Source organism: Vulpes lagopus, chromosome 7 (genome assembly GCF_018345385.1).
Source record: "Vulpes lagopus strain Blue_001 chromosome 7, ASM1834538v1, whole genome shotgun sequence".
In the NCBI taxonomy this organism is placed as follows: Eukaryota; Metazoa; Chordata; class Mammalia; order Carnivora; family Canidae; genus Vulpes; species Vulpes lagopus.
In genome coordinates this window covers 16419444-16437221 of record NC_054830.1, presented here as the reverse complement: position 1 = coordinate 16437221, position 17778 = coordinate 16419444, and the positions used below count along the sequence as shown (strand labels likewise).

General features: G+C 37.3%; 1 protein-coding gene and 1 non-coding gene across 6 annotated transcripts in view; both read left to right on the top strand.

Annotated features, from left to right (window-relative positions):
- The window catches only part of SETD2 (SET domain containing 2, histone lysine methyltransferase), a 125864-nt gene that overhangs the window by 9617 nt on the left and 98469 nt on the right, over positions 1-17778 (top strand). The gene's annotated exons all lie outside the window — the stretch shown is intronic.
- Positions 7390-7462, top strand: TRNAK-CUU. The gene has a single exon. It is a non-coding gene; the product is annotated as a tRNA-Lys (tRNA).

The following is a 17778-nucleotide window of genomic DNA, read 5'->3' as shown; positions in this document are numbered from 1 at the left end:
CTTTATCCATCATCATCTTGCACCATTTAAACTTGTTTGGTTCTATCTATTGCTAGGACCTAAGGGATTTTGTTCCATGTACTAGCAAATCCAAGGAACATGATGAATATTTTATAGAGCCTTATTCTTTGAGATGGAGGAATCCCAGTCACTAGCAGTTGGGTACATAGTAGTACGTGCTTAAGAAATGTTTAAGTTGACTTGATCCTTCTTAACTGTCATTTTGATTTTTTTATAGTGAATAGCAGCATTAATAATTATTGGCATCTATCATAAGACATTCTTAAATATTACATTAGGATAGAGAAAGAATTGAGTGATATGAATTGGGCTAATGAATGTGATTGGTGCTGAGAAAAGTTTTTATGCTTCTTCTGTTGGTCCTTCTGGAGACAAACTGATGAAAATTGGAGACCTCATGATAGTGGTCTGAGAGAGAACATGAGTGCTTCCTAAGGTAGGAAGTATTTTGTGCTAGACCAGTTTTCCCCTAGTGCTAGACCAGTTTTTAGTTGCTTTGTATTTGTGTTTTTTCCAGAATCCTCTTTAAATTATACCCTTTCACCCTTGTTAATTGTCTTTCTGTTCAGATCCTTCAATCAGTAGCTTCATTTATCTCTTTATGGATATTAAGGGCCAAAAGGAAGTAAGGCAAATACAGATGCAGTGGTAAATCAAGGGATGTTTGGAGGTATACCATAAGGCTGTGACACTGAAAAATGGTAGAAAACTTGATATTCTAAAATTGAGGCTTTTGTTCTCTAGGTAGCTGATGCTTTTTATACCTAGGAAACTTAAAAAAAACTTACATACTAAACCTTAAACTCTATGAAGCAATTATAAAGTTATATTCAAAGTTTTTTTTCATAATCGAAACTTTTAAACCTGATGTTAAGAAAAACTAGCTGAATTGAACTTTTGACTAATCAATTAACATTTGTTGAATTCCTGCCTTGTGATAAGGATACAGAAGTAAGTACAGGGAGCTATAGCAGGGGCACTTAACCCAGACTGGTGGAGTAGAGGGGTGGGGAGTCAGGGAGGGCTGTCCGGAGGATGTATACTTAGCCTAAAAGAATGGGAGTTAGGCAGAAAGGGTGGATAGAGGATACTCAAGGGCCACACTGAAGGGTAGGGTACATAGGGAAAATTGTCCCTATGTCCATTTCCAGTTAGATTCCCCTGTATTTGCTCCAGTGTGAATTGCTGAGCAGCATAAGATGTATTTCATGGAGGAAGGCCTTATTACCTTACCTAATGACTTCTCATTCCTGTGGCTTCCCACTTTCTTTCCTCTCAATCATTACCATGGTTTACCATGGCTGTGATTTATAGGGAATGGAAGATAGTGCCTCTGATTTTATGAATAAGGGAGGAAAAGAAGACCCAGAGAAGTTCAAGCTATGCTCACTAGCTAGTTTAGTGACAGTACCACAACTTGAGCCAAGGGTCTTTTGAGTACCCAATTTGTGAAAGACTACCTTTAAAAAAAAAAAAAAAAAGTGGGGTGGGGGTGGGGCAGAGGAAGAGAATCTCAAGTACGCCCCATGCCCAGCATGGAGCCGTAGGAGGAGCTCTCTTTCATGACCCTGAGATCATGACCTGAGCTGAAATCAAGAGGCAGGCACTTAACCAACTGAGCCACTCGAGTGGCCCAGGACTAACTTTTTAATGATACTAAGGAATAACATGATAGCTGCCATTTATAATCAACTGGATTCCTGTATTCTGAGTTAACTTGTTTTCCTAGGGATCTTCTGGATTAGTTTTGAGTTGCTTACCATAGTTTAATTTGGAGGATGCAGAGAAAACTCTTTTCTCTGACTTTGCATATATGTATGCTAGAGGATTAGATGGCTGAACATCATTGCAGCAAAAGCTACCCTGGATGTGTGGAGCATCCAGATCTGCTCCTTTGGCCAGATACCTTAAATAGTCTGAAATCTTCATTGGAAATGAACTTCTAGGAATTTTTAATCCCATATGAGACTCCAGCCTTGGTTTGTTGTAATTCCATATATTAAGGAAAACCAGGAGAGGTACATAGGTAGATAACTTGCCTTTTGTTAGGAGGGCTAATGTTTATTTTTGCTTTAATTCATGTCCTGCATAAAATTGCATTGCTGCTTGTGTTCCTTCTGTCTTACCAGTTCATGTTCTGTCCACATGATGAAGTAGTTCTAGTTCAAGGGTTCTAATCCTGGATTTTGGACAAATGGACAGAGCTCACAAGTAATAATGAACATAATGTGTGAGAGCATAAGATGCCAGAGACATCACTCCTCCATACTGATACTAGGGAATCAAAGTAGTTGTACATTAATAAGAAAGGCTATGTAATCATGGTTACTTTGAAATAAACTTGTACCTAACTTGCTTGGATGTCTGTAGATATTTTTCCTATTTGAATTGTTTGGGAAATGAGATCATTATTGCTCTAACTTGTTCTAAGTTGAACATCAAGACCCTAACTTAATGATTCTCTGATTCGGAAATTTATATTACTCAATGTTAATTTATTTTTTATTTTATCTTAAGTTTTTTTTTTTTTAAGATTTATTTACTTATTTATTTATGATAGAGAGAGAGAGAGAGAGAGAGAGAGAGGCAGAGACACAGGAGGAGGGAGAAGCAAAGCAGGCTTCATGCCTGGAGCCCGATGTGGGATTCAATCCCAGGACTACAGGATCGTGCCCTGGGCCAAAGGCAGGCGCCAAACCGCTGAGCCACCCAGGGATCCCCTCAATGTTAATTTAAAAACCAATGCTTGAGGGTGCCTGGGTGGCTCAGTTGCTTAAGCATAAGACTCGATTTTGATTCAGGTCATGATCTCAGGGTCATCAGAATTGAGCCCTGTGTCTGGCTTGCACTGGGCATGGAACCTGCTTAAGATTCTTCCCCTACTTCTTCCTCAAGCTCCTGTCTCAGAAAACAACAACCAACCACAATGCTTAAGTCTTGGAGATGAATAGTAAAAAATAAACAAATAAAATGGGTTGGTTAACTATGGCCTACAGGCCAAATCTGACTGACCACCTGTTTTGTACCTATGAGCTAAGAGTGGTTTTTACATTTTTTAATGGTGGGGGATAAAATCAGAAGAAGACTACTTCATGACATGAAAATTATATGAAATTGAAATTTCACTACTCATAAGTGAAGTTTTATTGGAACACAAACCAAACAAAAATAAAAACTAATGCTTATTTTTATAGTATTATAGAAGTAGAAAGATGTAGAAGATTGATGAATGCTTAAATTGAGCCTAGTTCATACTTTGAAATTTCCTGGTTAGTAAATTTCCTAATTTTTTTGTCTTCATCAAAAGAAAGTTTGAAGAGTGTAACATTGTTTTGTCTCATTGAAGTTTTCAGGTTGGTTATGGTTTAAACCTAGGTTTAAACTGAACTTTTTTTGAGCCTATCAATGAATAACATACTTTGATTTTTGTAATAGGTATCGTGTAGGGTTGGGATTGGCAAACTAGCCAATGGGTCAGACCCAGCGTGCTTGGATGTTTTAGTATAGCCTGTGAATTAAGTATGATTTTATATCCTTTAAATGGTTAAAAAAATTGAAAGAATAGTATTTTGTGACATGTGAAAATGATATGACATTGAAGTTTTTGTGTCTGTAGATAGTTACTGGAGCACAGACATATTTATTGTATATGGCTGCTTTCACACAAAAACATTGGTGTTGAGTAGTTCTAACAGACTGCATGGCCTGGAAGCCTGAAATATTTATTTTGTGGCTCTTGATAGAAAAGAAATTTGCCTGTGCTTGCCCCAGGGCACTGATGAAAAATATATTGTCTAATTTCCAAGATTGCTTATGTACAGTTTTAAAATGTGTTAAATTTTCAGGAAGGCATGGCGCATCCTAGTTTCATGCTTTTTAGAGTTTCTTGGTAAGAAGCTCACTGTACCCCAGTCTGGCATTTGGTGAATCTCACAGTTACATTAGAATAATTACTTTATTTTATTAACTTTTAAGAAAGGAGCTTAAGCTTTCAGGCTGTTTTTCTCTATCAGAAGGTAAAATTAAATGTAAACAATGGGTTGAAAGGGCTCCTGGAGAATTAAGAAAATGAAAAGGGGATGCTGAAGGTAACAGCAACGGGAAGGCAGGAAGTGGCTGCCCATCCTAGGGCTGGAGGAAAAAGGGAAGAGGATGTGGTTCCCACAACCTAGGACCTTAGAGTAGAGGCCCTCTGGAGCTGAGACCTCTGAGGAAGGGGTATCTGACAACTGGTGCTGGTGTCTGAGGGGTTGCATTGCAGTCAGACGTCTGGGATTGCGGGGTGGGGGGGGGGGAGGTGGAAACTGGAATCACCAGGGTGAAATGTATTGGTGGGTCAGTATGTGTAGGAACTGCGACCAACAGGAAGGAACAGATTCCCTCTTAGTCTTCCAGCCTTTTAGTCTTCTGGCTAGCACATGCTATTTGTGCCATAGCACATGCTATTTGTGCCAAAGGAAAAAGTAGTTTACAGGGTCCTAATCATACTGTCACAAACAAGAGAGTGTAGAAAGTGTATGCTGGGAGCTGAAGGAAAGTATCTTAATAAAGGACTGGTGGTCTAAACATACTGAAATATTTCTCTAAGCTCTAGATAGGAAATGATTCTAGTGTATTTTCAGGAATCTGGGAAGGTAAAAAAATTCAAAAGGAAGATTTTTGGATGAGCATTGTGAAGCGTCTGGAGACCTTTCTTCTTCTTCTTTTTTTTTTTTTAGTTCATAATGTCTGTTTCCTATATGTTGCATTCTTTTGGAGGAATTGTTTTAAGGTGAGATCCTGGCTTTTGTTTACCTTGTATCCAACAGACCAATTAGAGTAAAAGGTTGAGAAGTGAAGAATATCTGAACTATGTTAGATAGCAGTAAAACCCCAATATATAAAAAGTGGGGACTTTATATGTTTCCATTTTGGATTTTCTACTATCCAACAGGAGAAAAATAAATCCAGTTATCCGTTATTTAGGAAATAAGGGGTTCCAAATAGGAGAAAGCAAATTTGAACTTCTAGTTCCTTTTTAAAAAAATATTTATTCATGAGAGATACACACAGAGAGACAGACAGAGACACAGGCAGAGGGAGAACCAGGCTCCATGCAGAGAGCCTGGTGTGGAACTCGATCCCAGACTCCAGGATCACACCCTGGGCCAAAGGCAGACACTCAACCACGGAGCCACCCAGGGATCCCTCTTCTAGTTCTTTTTAAACTACCTGCTAGTCTGTCATGGATTGATATATTTTAAACATACACTAAAAATTAAGTCCTAGAAAAATGAAGTGAAAAACTAGACATTCAGAATCCAATACCACTGGTTAAACAGTTACATATATTCATTGTGGTAGTAGTTATGTGAATCTATGTATGGAATAATTTTGCCTAGAACTACATGCGCACATAAATGAATATGAATGCAGGTTGAGAAGAATGGTGAAAAGTGAATTAGGTCTAGTCTGTTTAATAGTAATGTACCAATGTGAATTTCCTGATTTTGATATTGGGACTCCCAGCTACATGAGATGTCACCAGCGGAAGGGGCTGGGTGAGGTGTACAGAGACTCTTTGTACTATTTTTACAACTTCCTGTCAATCTGTAATTATTTCAAAATAAAAAGCTTAAAAAACTATAAGCCCACTGATTACTGATCAAGGTCAAATTGCTATAAAAGTTTGCAAACTCTAGTCTCAATTTCTGTACTTGTGGATATGTAACATACTTAGCCAATTGGCGCTGGCCAAAAGACTACACATAAGTGTTAACTCCCTTTTCCTTCTGCAGCTACTCTGTATTTTTACCATTTTCTTCAATCTCTACCTTTCATCTTCTACCTCTACTTCTGTACTCATTTGTTCAAAAAATTTTTCTTTTTAAATATTTTATTTATTCATGAGTGACACAAAGAGAGGCAGAGACATAGACAGAGGGAAGCAGGTTCCATTTAGGGAGCCCGATGCGGGACTTGATCCCGGAACCGCGGGACCACACCCTGAGCTGAACGCAGATGTTCAACTGCTGAGCCACCCAGGTGTCCCTGTTCAAAATTTTTTATTGTGCACCTTTTTAGTGCCAAGACCTGGGGATATAAAAATGAGCAAAGTCCTCACTATTTATGCTTATTTTCTAGAAGTGGAGACTTTTTAAAATTGAGGTATAATCGATACACAATATCTTACTAAGTGTTTTAGGTATTTCATAGTGATTCATATTTTTATACATTATGAGTAAAGACTGTTGCTAGTGAAAGAATCTTACAAATATGTAATTCATATTGCTTACAGTTCCCATATATTGAGTACTATGTGCCAGGCACTATATGGAGGATTTTAAATAGATACTCTCCTTTGATCCTCTCTTTGAAGTAAATATAGTACTACTATTTCAGTTTTATAGATAAACTCTCTGGCCACTATTTTTCTTAAGTGTTAAAAAGTACTGCAGTTGATATTCAAATCCAGGTTGACTGACTTTCAGGGTTTTGCTTTAACCTTTTATTTTTTTATTTTTATTTTTTTTAAACTTTTTTTTCATCTTTATTTATTTATGATAGTCACAGAGAGAGAGAGAGAGAGAGGCAGAGACAGAAGCAGGCTCCATGCACCGGGAGCCCGATGTGGGATTCGACCCCGGGTCTCCAGGATCACGCCCTGGGCCAAAGGCAGGCGCCAAACCGCTGGGCCACCCAGGGATCCCCTGCTTTAACCTTTTATACTAAAATGCCTCTCTAGGGATCCCTGGGTGGCGCAGGGGTTTGGCGCCTGCCTTTGGCCCAGGGCGCGATCCTGGAGACCCGGGATCGAATCCCATGTCGGGCTCCCGGTACATGGAGCCTGCTTCTCCCTCTACCTGTGTCTCTGCCTCTCTCTCTCTGTGTGTGACTATCATAAATAAATAAAAATTAAAAAAAAATGCCTCTCCATCTCGTATTTTGAAAACACATAATGGGAGGAATAAAGAGATAGGGGCATGCCTTTTAATTGGTAGGCACTAGAAAGGCCCTAGAGTGGAAAACTTACGCTAAACTATGTAGGTTCCTTTCCCTTTCCCTTTCCCTTTCCTGATTTTATCTATTTAAGATTTTATTAGAGTGAACCAAGTGAGCAGGGGGGAAGGGGAACGGAGGGGGAGGGGCAAGCAGACTGCTGAGTGTGGAGCCTGAGTGGGTCTTGATCACAGGACCCTGAGCCAGAACCAAGAGTCAGATGCGCAATGGACTGAGCTGCCCAGGCATTCTTACATCTTTTTCATCATACTAGTTACGGTGTTTACAAGTGTCCATTTTGGTTTTCAGTGCTCTCATCAGTATAGATGTAGATATGAAAACCAACTGCCTACTTTGACTCTTCTTTATGATATTAGCTGTTGTTGGGGTGCCTGGCTGGCTTAGTTGGTAGAGCATGTGACTCTTGATCTCATGGTCATGAGTTCAAACCCCATGTTGGGCATAGAGCATATTTAAAAAAATAAATAAAATAAAAAGATACTGGCTAGTGTTGTTAATTTCAAGTCCTAGCCCTATCATTTTATTTTACCCTTGGTTGTTTCCATGAGGGGTGCATCTACCTTGTCAGTTTGTAATATTTTTCTGTCATAGAGGATAAGATTTGACCTCTTATAGTGAGCTTTGATGGTACTTCATATCTCTTTGTGATTACTGGAATATTTTTAAGTGGCTAGGGGCTTGTTGGCTAGGTCTGTGGACCAACTGCATTTTCTTAAATTCTTGTGTAGTATAACTTGACATTTGAGACATAGACAAAAAATCCCATAGGATAGGAGTTTTGATACATTTCTGTTTTATAGATGAACCAACTTTATATTCTGCATTATTTTATAAATCTTACACATCTGGAATTTGGTATCTGGAAGTAAATTGTAACCAGATTTCTAATTTGCAAAATGATGTACAAAATACCCTGTTGTTTTTATGTTTACCTTAAGAACACAAGATTTTTCTCAAGAAATGGAAATACAGCACTCTGGTGACTTACCCTAAAAGATTGGCAGATTGGTAAAAAATAGATTTAGGTATTAAGAATATTAATAATCTCCTTCCCAAACAAAATATCTACTGTTACTGAATTTTTGCTTTTTTAAAAAATTTTCTCAACCATGAGTCTTTTTTAATTAAATGATCCCTAAAGTAGAACTGTGTGTTGATGCTACTTATCAGAAGTTAATTTATAGAAAATATTTCCCATCATGGCATAATGTTCACTGTCGTTACATATTTGTGATCTGTGTGTTTTTTATTACCGTTGGGGAGTGAAATTCTAAATAAAGTTTAAATCAGATGGGTAAATCTTGGATTGTTTCTGCTTGGGTAAATGGATTAATGCTCAGCCATAGCCAGGTGAATGAGCTCTGATTGTGGGTAGATGCGTGATTGAATGGTAACCGGAATATATAAGTTTTGCCAGAACACTTCTAACCACCCACCTTCACTTGCTTCATGTGGACACATGGTCCCTTGAGGTTTACTTGTTTGGGGATTGGTTATCCTCCCTTGTATTGCAATTAAACATTAACTTTTTTATTATGAAAAATTTCAAATATTCATACGGGAGAGAATATATAGTACAATGAATGCCCTCCCTGCCCAGTATACTCATCCAGCTTTAACAGTTACTAATACTTTGCCATTTTGGTTTTTATCTGTCTCCCATTTTTGTTGTTGTTGTTATTGGAATACTTTGAAGCACTCCAGGTATTTTTTTTTTCATGCTTTTGTATCTTTAAGAGATAAAGCCTTTTTATTTTTATTTATTTTTAAAGATGTTATTTATTTGAGAGAGAGAGAATGTGTGTGAATGAGCAGGAAGGAGGAGGATAGGGAGAGAGTCTCTGAAGCAGACTCTGCTCTGAGTGTAGAGCCCTACCCAGGGCTCAGTCCTACAACCATGAGATAATGACCTGAGCTGAAACCAAGAGCTGGGTGCTTAACTGACTGAGCTACCCAGGCACCCTGAGATAAAGGCTTTTTAAAAAGTAACCACCTGGGCATCTGATTTCTCAGGGTCCTGGGATCAAGTTCTGCGTTGGGCTCCCTGCTCAGTGGGGAGCCTCCTTCTCCTTCTACCTCTGCCTCTGTCCTCACTGGTGCTTGCACTGTTTTGTGTTTGCTCTCCTCCTCTCTCTCAAATAAATAAAATCTTAAAAAAAAAAAGTAACCACAATAGCATTATCATGCCTAGTACAATTGGCAGTAATTCTTTAATGTTACTTAATTTCATTTTTTTTTGAAGTTAGGATCTAAATAAGCATGTGATTACCAGATTTCAGATCTCTCAATAAGTAATAGTAGCCTGTTACGTTTATTGGCTCTGTGCGTCCTTGTGGTATCCTTTAACATGTTTTTCTATTACCTGTATTTTTTAGAGACTGGTAGTTACATCAGACTCCCCACCCCAGCTTTTTATTGATTACCTATTGTATCACTTATTTTAGTGATGGCAAAATTAACCAGTGGATTTTGGTATAGTCATCCTGATCCATCTGTTACAAAGTTCCCCATCAGCCTTTCACCTACTGATTTTAGTTGCTGTTGATGATTGTTGAGTTTACTAGATCGAATTCTCCTACTGACTGTGCTGAAATACAGTTCATATGGAAAGATAGGAAAAATACGGAATTCTTTGTCAATTTTCAGGTAATGAGTGGGTATCTTATTGGTAATCTAATCTCCAAAGATGATCAATGGGGACTTATTTTTTTATGAGTTTATCTTTATTTGTTGTACTTTAGTACATTGCACTCATTTTTTGTTCTTATTGTTGCTCAGATTGCCTCATTGTTGTCCGGTGGAAGCCTTTTCAGATTGGCTTCTGTGATCTTTTGTATGATCCTGGTAATCTTTGATAACTTCCTTGGCCCCAGCTCATTTATACACTTTTTATCGCAGTCTAGAGTCAGCCATTTCTTCTGTGAGTCTTGGTTCCTTTTAATGAAAATAGTATTTAGATACCATAATCTATATACTAGTCATGGTACTCATGGCTACTGGGTTGTCAATGCTTAGGCCTTTTCATTGGATAGTTAAGATATATGTATTTTTTAGAAAAAGAAAATCATACTGATTTTTCCAATTCGTATTTAAGGTTTTTTTTTTTTTTTTAAGATTTTATTTATTTATTAGAGAGACACACACATACACAGAGGCAGAGACACAGGCAGAGGGAGAAGGAGGCTCCATGCAGGGAGCCCCAAGCAGGGCTTGATCCTTGGTCTCCAGGATCAGGCCCTGGGCTGAAGGCAGTACTTAACTGCTGAACCACCCGGGCTGCCCTATTTAAGAGTTTTTATGTTGAAACTATTTTTTTTTTTTTTAAGATTTTATTTATTCATGAGAGAGAGGCAGAGACACAGGCAGACAGAGAAGCAGGCTGCATGCAAGGAGCCTGATGTGGGACTTGAACCTGGGAATCCAGGATCACACCTTGAGCCAAAGGCAGGCGCTCAACCGCTGAGCCACCCAGGCATCCCTGTGTTGAAACTTATTATTACTTTTATGTAGAAAATCTTAGTTCCTAATGACATTCATGGAATAACTTAATCTATTTATATGTGACAGTTTCGGTAATGATGCCAGTATTATTATAGTAAGACCACCAACAGTTTAAGATTTGTTTTTTTCCCCCCCCTCAGGATATAGTTCAGTAAGGTATTTGTAGTCAAAATACTTTAGTTTTTGTGTTTATGCCAATCATCAATTTGGTATAGTTTTTATAGTTTGAATTTCTAGAAATTATTTTTTTTTACTTTCTCATTTTAAAAAAAAGTTATTGGAATAAAAGAATGTTCGAAGAGGAGTAACTTTGGGATGCCTGGGTGGCTCAGTGGTTGAGGGAAGAGGAATAACTTTACATCCTTGATCTCCTCTCATCATTTCCGTTAATATATACTCATTATGTTTAATTTTGGTTGAGTCTTCTATTTTCCACTGTTTTGTGTCTTGCTGTTTCACTTATCAATATATTCTGGAGATCCTACCAGAGCAGTATACAGAGCTCCTCATCATTGCTTTATTATGCTGTATACTGCTTTATTGAATGGATGTACCAGAGTTATTCAGCCACTCTTTTGATGAACATTTAGGCTAGTTCCAGTCTTTTGCTATTACGTGGATAACCTTTGCATTTTATTTTAACCTTCATTTTTCCATGCACGAAATGGTGAGGGGTGGTGTGTTCAGTGCATTGTAATTCACAGTGATCTTATATTATTATTGGCTCTGCCTTGTAAGAATAAGTGTTTCAGGGTTGGTTTGTTTTGAGGCATGGTTATCTTTATCATACTTGTCCTTTTATTAGTTGACTTGAAACCTTTCTGTTTCACACCTCAAACATTAATTTGCTATTTTTGGAAAATGCTTAATAACTAGAAAGTAAATGATGGCTATTGTGTTTTAGCTTTTGCTCCTGAAGAAAACTGAATTTTTCTTTCTCTTTCTCTCTCTCTTTTTAAACTGAGTTTCATTCCTTTTCTGTGTGTTTTGATTTGGGTCTGGAGGTGATTTATTCTAGGAACATTCTGAGTTGCTGTATTCATTGTGTTACCAAAATTTAAATGCAGCCCATGTAGATTTTTAAAAAATATTGCTTGTGAAACATGAAAGAATGAAATTATTTTCAGAAGCATTTTTAATATTAACACCAAAGAAAGCAGGTATTTATGAAAAAGAAAGATTCTGAATTATTATCTTTGCGTATAAAAAGAGAATCGTCTTCTATCTCATGTGTGTAGGTTTAATCACATCACGTGTTTTACTTTCATTGTTTTAATTTTGAAGGTGAGTTTTAAAGAGCTAATTTGCATCAGAATCTATAACCACACGAAGGAAGTGACCACCATCTATTTTCATGTTTCTGTTTAATGTGGTTAAGAGTAGGACTAGAAGGCTGGTTGGTATAAGTATTCAGTCTGGTAAAATACAGGGTAGGTGCAGCTTTTAAACACTCACTACTTTATATCCTACAATCTATCTGTAGCAAGCCATCTCCCTCAGACTCAGTATTCCTCACTGATTTCAGTAGAGTATTTCCTCATGGAAGAGTCTATTCTGAAGTTGTGGCAGTGAGGGAGACCAAAAAACCTAGTGATTTCTTGCATACAGTTTAGGAGTTTCTTTAGATACGCAGTGGACTAGATTTCTTGCATACAGACTAGGAGTTTCTTGAGACACATGACCATCAGGACAATTACTCTTTATTTCATTATACAGCCCCTTCTGTTGCTAAGCAGATAATTTACTAGTACACTGAGTCAAAATATGTTTCTCTGGAACTTTTTTGCCCTTTGCTCCTAGTTCTGTGTAATAGCTAATAAATATTTGATTTAAAGAGCAAGGGCTCTGCAATCAAAAAGCCTGGATACTTGGCTCTGTCACTTTGTTAGCAATGATGTTAGGTTTCTTCATTTACAAAATGGGAATACAAATAGTATAACCTTTATAGGTTTGAGGATTGCAGAAGGACTAGTTGTATGTAAAGCATTTATTCTAGTAACCCACAAATAGAAAATATTCTGGTAGCTGCTTATAGTGGGAATGGTAGTCTAGTAATGGGGGCTATACGACAGTAGTATAATGTGACCAGCTCACTAAGAACTTATCCTCAATTCCTTCTGTGGTGATTCATTGGCTGGTACTAAAATTGGATTTCAGCATTAACACATTTCTGTCTTTTTAAGGTTATTTGTTTATGGGGATCCCCCTCCCACATCTACCTAATGAGGAAAATAAAACAGATAACTTAAGAGACTTAAAATAGTGAATAAAAGTAGTGAAACTCATTTGTATATAACAGGCCCTAAAATGTTCAAATTAGATCATCACATACTTTTGGAAAAAGCAGATTGCTTGAAGAGGAGAACGTAATTCACTTCATGTAGGTGTTCCTGCAAACCAGGTTAGAAGACAAATTTAGCCATTTCAGGTAAATATACAATTGTTAACATTTGGAATGATATTCTTACCTTTCCTCACTGACTGTGGAACTCTACAGGGATACATTTTGAGATCATCTGTGTTTGTTTACAAAGTGATTGCTTGTTTAAAGAAAATAACTTCTTAGTTTTACTCACTATCATATGTAGATACTATGTTAAAATAAAGTTTCAACTCTTGGGGCCTGAGAATGGTTGATGGATGTGATGTTGGGGGAGAGAGCTGTTATTTTCATGTGTGTGTGTGTGTGTATATATATATACACTATATATATACATATATATATGTATGTATGTGTATACACTATATATATATGTATATATATACACTATATATACATATATATATGTATGTATGTATAAACACTATATATATACATATATATATGTATGTATGTGTATATATACATATATAAGATAGTGTTTGGATCAGATTATTTCCTGTGAGAATATTCTTGCCTGAAATTTAATAACATTTCATTAATTTTTTTTCTAGATTTAATCTGTATATATGAGCCTCTATTAAGAGCTCTCTGTATATTTTAGATACTATGCTAGTTGAAGATGTGGACTTAAAGCAAATGAGTAACAGTGCTTCTGTTTATCAGGTCCATTGGCACTAGTTCAGGTTAGCGAATTCATTCAAAGTGCTTTGCCTAAAGTTTCCAGGCCTTTCATAAAAAGCGGGGTGGTATTCATGGCTTCATTGTCTACATAAATCACATATATTTCTCATGGATGTTTTAATTCACTTGTCCTCCTGGGTCCTATGTTTTGGATGAGAAAGTATGGCAGATGTTATAAATTAATTTATGGTCATTCTGAATGGCTTTTTTTTTTTTCTCAAGTCACTTTTTAGGTGTGTCTTTTTCTTTGAGAATTGCTTGAAATGAGAAAGTTAAAACATGGTACTATTATTAAGGATTTCTTTTTAATTCAAAAAGTGATGAGAATTTATGCTAGGAATGGAAATGGTAAAGCCAGGGTAAATATAAGGGCTAAATGTTGCCTTTGTCTCTTTGTACTGAAACCCTAGCTGGGAGGCTGAAACAGTAAATAAAAGGTCAAGGTTGTAAGTGATTGTCAGTCTGGAAAGTACATGGTGTAGGGGTTGAGTTTAGTAGTAGTGCCTGGAATGGTAAGGAAAGGGATAGGAAAAGACAATATGGTACTGAGTGCATACTAGGTAATTGCCAAATAAATGAAAGACCAAAGTAGCTGAGGAGATTAAGATGGGTTTAGGGGGGATGATATGTGTGTATGGAGGAGGCTGGGAGAGAGGGAGGAGGATGGTAGAATGAAGAGCAGTATGGGGACGCCTGGGTGGCTCAGCGGTTGAGCTTCTGCCTTCAGCCCAGGGCATGATCCCAGGTTCTAGGATTGAGTCCCACATTGAGGTCGTTGTGGGGAGCCTGCTTCTCCCTCTGCCTATACCTCTGCCTTTCTCTCTGTGTGTTTCTCATGAATAAATAAATAAATCTTTTTTAAAACAGTATGAAAAATGACTTGAGGTTGAGACTGATCTATGTTTGAATTTGGAGACCATCTTAACCATTGAAATTCTTCTGGGGAGTAGTGTAAAGCAAGTTTAGCTAGATAGGAAGTGGGAATGATGGTGTCAGACATTTACTGAGTACTTCCCTTTGTTCTGAGTAGTGTTTTTGGCATTTTTTTTTTGTAAAAGATTTTATTTATTCATAAGATAAAAGGCAGAGACCTAGGCAGAGGGAAAAGCAGACTCTCTGCGGGACTTGATCCCAGGAATCTGGGATCACAACCTGATCCAAAGGCAGATAGATGTACAACCTCTGAGCCAGCTAGGTGTGCCTGTTTTTGGCACTTAAATGCCGCTGGCAGCAAGATAAAACAAACTTGTGCTCAAAAGGAGCTTGTTTCTAGTGAAAGGAAATAGCACTACATTATAAAAAAAGATTAAGAAGAAAAAGGAAAGTAAAAAAAATCCCATATTGTTAATACTAGGAATAAACTAAGGACTAAAATGCGATAGAGTGATGGGAGAATCTTGGAGATAACATTTGAGCTGTCATCCTGTTACTGAGAAGGAGCAATCTGTTGAAGATCTAGAGAAAATGGTATTCTAAGAAGACACCTTCAGGTGAAAAGGTCAGAAATTAGTTTGGAATGTTTGAGGTACAGAAAGAGGGCTTATGTGGGCTAGAACCTAGGGAATGAGGAAGGACTGTGAAAAGAGGTTAGAGAGAGAGAGAGTAGGCAGGTATGTGCCATGATCTGATTTATGGTTTTGAAAGATCATCTGGCTGTTCAGTAAATTTATAATGTGTATAATGATCATTATAATTGGTGTATACACATGTATGTAATAATCATCATTAGCTCCATTTTGACCATGTTATATTTGAGATATATAGGAGATATTCAAGTAGAGATGTCCATTTGTCCATTGAGTACTTGGGTAAGTATGTACATAGTGGTTGGATTTGGAGATGGGGGAGTTACCAGTATAGATGATACTGAAAGCCATGAATCTGGATAAGGGAAGAGGGAAAAGATAAGATGGAGAAGAGAAGGAGAGCCAAGCAGGGATCAGATTTTGGGGTATTCCAACTTGAAGACATCCAGTAGAATAGAAAGAGCAATAAGATTAAGGAGGGAATACCCAGTAAGGGTAGGAGGAAAACAGGAGAATGTGGTCCCTGGAATGAAATTTTGGCTTTTAAGATATTGGTCCCTAGTGGGACGCCTGGGTGGCTCAGTGGTTGAGTATCTGCCTTTGGCTCAGGTCGTGATCCTGGGGTCTTGGAGTGGAGTCCCACCTACATCAGGCTTCCTGTGGGAAAGAAGGAGGGTTCTCCCTCTGCCCATGTCTCTGCCTCTCTGTGTCTTTCATGAATGAATAAATAACATCTTAAAAAAAAAAAAAAAGATGTTAGTCCCTAATAACAGCCCACCTCTACTCCGGCCTTTTTTTTTTTTTTTTTTTTTTTTTTTTTTTTTTAAAGATAAAGTATCTTTAAAGCTGTTTGAGAATGAAGAAAAAGAGAAACAGACTGATAATAGAGGAAAGGAAAGAAATAGGAAATGGAAGTCTGAGAAGGCAAGAGGATAGGGCACTGAGTAAAGTGATGGGATCAATTGAGATTGGTCAGGGTGATGATAGCATTAAAGATTATGGGTAGGAAGATTTGTGAAACAGGCATCTCGGAGAGTAAGAAAGGGAATTGAGTGGCACAAGTCATAGAGTGAGTGAGTAGTAGAGACATGGCAGGATTTCAGTGTAGAAATCATCGAAGTTTGATCTTTTTGCTGTGTTATATTGCCATCCTAATAAAATTATAAATGCTAAAGGTGTGCTTTCATGGACAGGAAAGTAGGATGAGGTTGAACCAAAAAAAAAAAAAAATTTAAAAAGAAAGACCCTCATTAGCTTTCTCATTTATGGCAATTATTATTACCTTGTATTGTGGTTATTTGGTATACCTCTGTGCCATCTTACCTCAAGCAAAGGGAGAAATTCAGTGAACTTGACATCTTGCCCTAGTAGAGTTAATACTTAAATAATTGTTGAACAAATGGTCTTGTGATTGATACAAGTTCTGATATATGTTATTAATACTGTTGCCTTTCTAAAATAAGTCATTGGGCAATCCATCAATGTGGTTGTAAGCTGTTGAAAAACGTGATGTGGTCTCCACTTTTGCCGTAAGTTTACCTAACTCATGGTAGTTAGCTAGGATACCTATTTCCTACAAAAACCTTGACCTTCAGAAGGATTAACAGAGTTTGTTTGTTGAGAAGAAGTTTGCAAATGTGTATGATCTTGGGTCAAGCTGTGAACTAAGTAGATTTGATCTTTTGTAATAAAAGTTTTACTTATGAAGGCTTTCTCCCTGATGTGCCACTTTTCTGTATCATTGAATATCAGAGGCATTTAAGGTTTTACATGTATGATATTATAAGTGCCTAAAAGTGTAAATGTCAAAACATGCATGACTTCTGACTTCTTCATTCAGTGCATTCATTCTGACTTCTTTTTCCAGGACAGATGTTTTTGTTTGTACTTGTTGGGGAGCAGGTCACAGATTTAGCAACCTAAAATGGAAACAAATGGGGGGAGTGTAGCTAAAGCTATGAAATTCCATTTCTTTCCTAATAGTGGAGATAATCACTTAAGTATTTGAGAAGGGCTCTCTGCCAGTATTTCTTCATGACCTTTCCTTGGGACTGAGTACACACAGCAAGTTACCTTTCTTCCAGAGAGTTCAGAGTACAACTTGAGTATACCTCTTGGCGAGGATATGTTACAAGCAATGTTGGGAAATACTCTTCAGGTTGTCATTGGTGGCTTCCTTCCTTTGTTACCAACAGTTCTCTTATCTTTTGAGTTTTCAGCTCTTCACAATACCCTGCATCTATAATTTCAGTTTAGGGTCTAGTTTTTATGTAGCTTATTCTCATCACTGCCTTCCAGAATATGAATTTGAAAAATTGGAGGTAGTGTTTCTCTGGCTGAGGCTCTATGACTCTCTAAGAGTCCACATAGCCTTTTTCTTAACAATTTCTTAAGGGATGGACATTTTGTAAGGGTATTTAAGAGTTTTTCCATATTTGATTAGCTTTGAAATAATTTCAGACTTACAGAATGATCAAAAATAATAGTTTCCTATATATCGCCTTCACCCCATGTGAACGTTTTACCATTTATCATTTTTTTCTACACACATACATACACAAATTACATTTTTTCTGAAATGTTTGTTAGTTAGAATTATGCCTTTTTACTCCCATATTGTCCAGTGTGTATTTTCTAAAAACAAAGGCATTCTCTTATTTTTTTTTT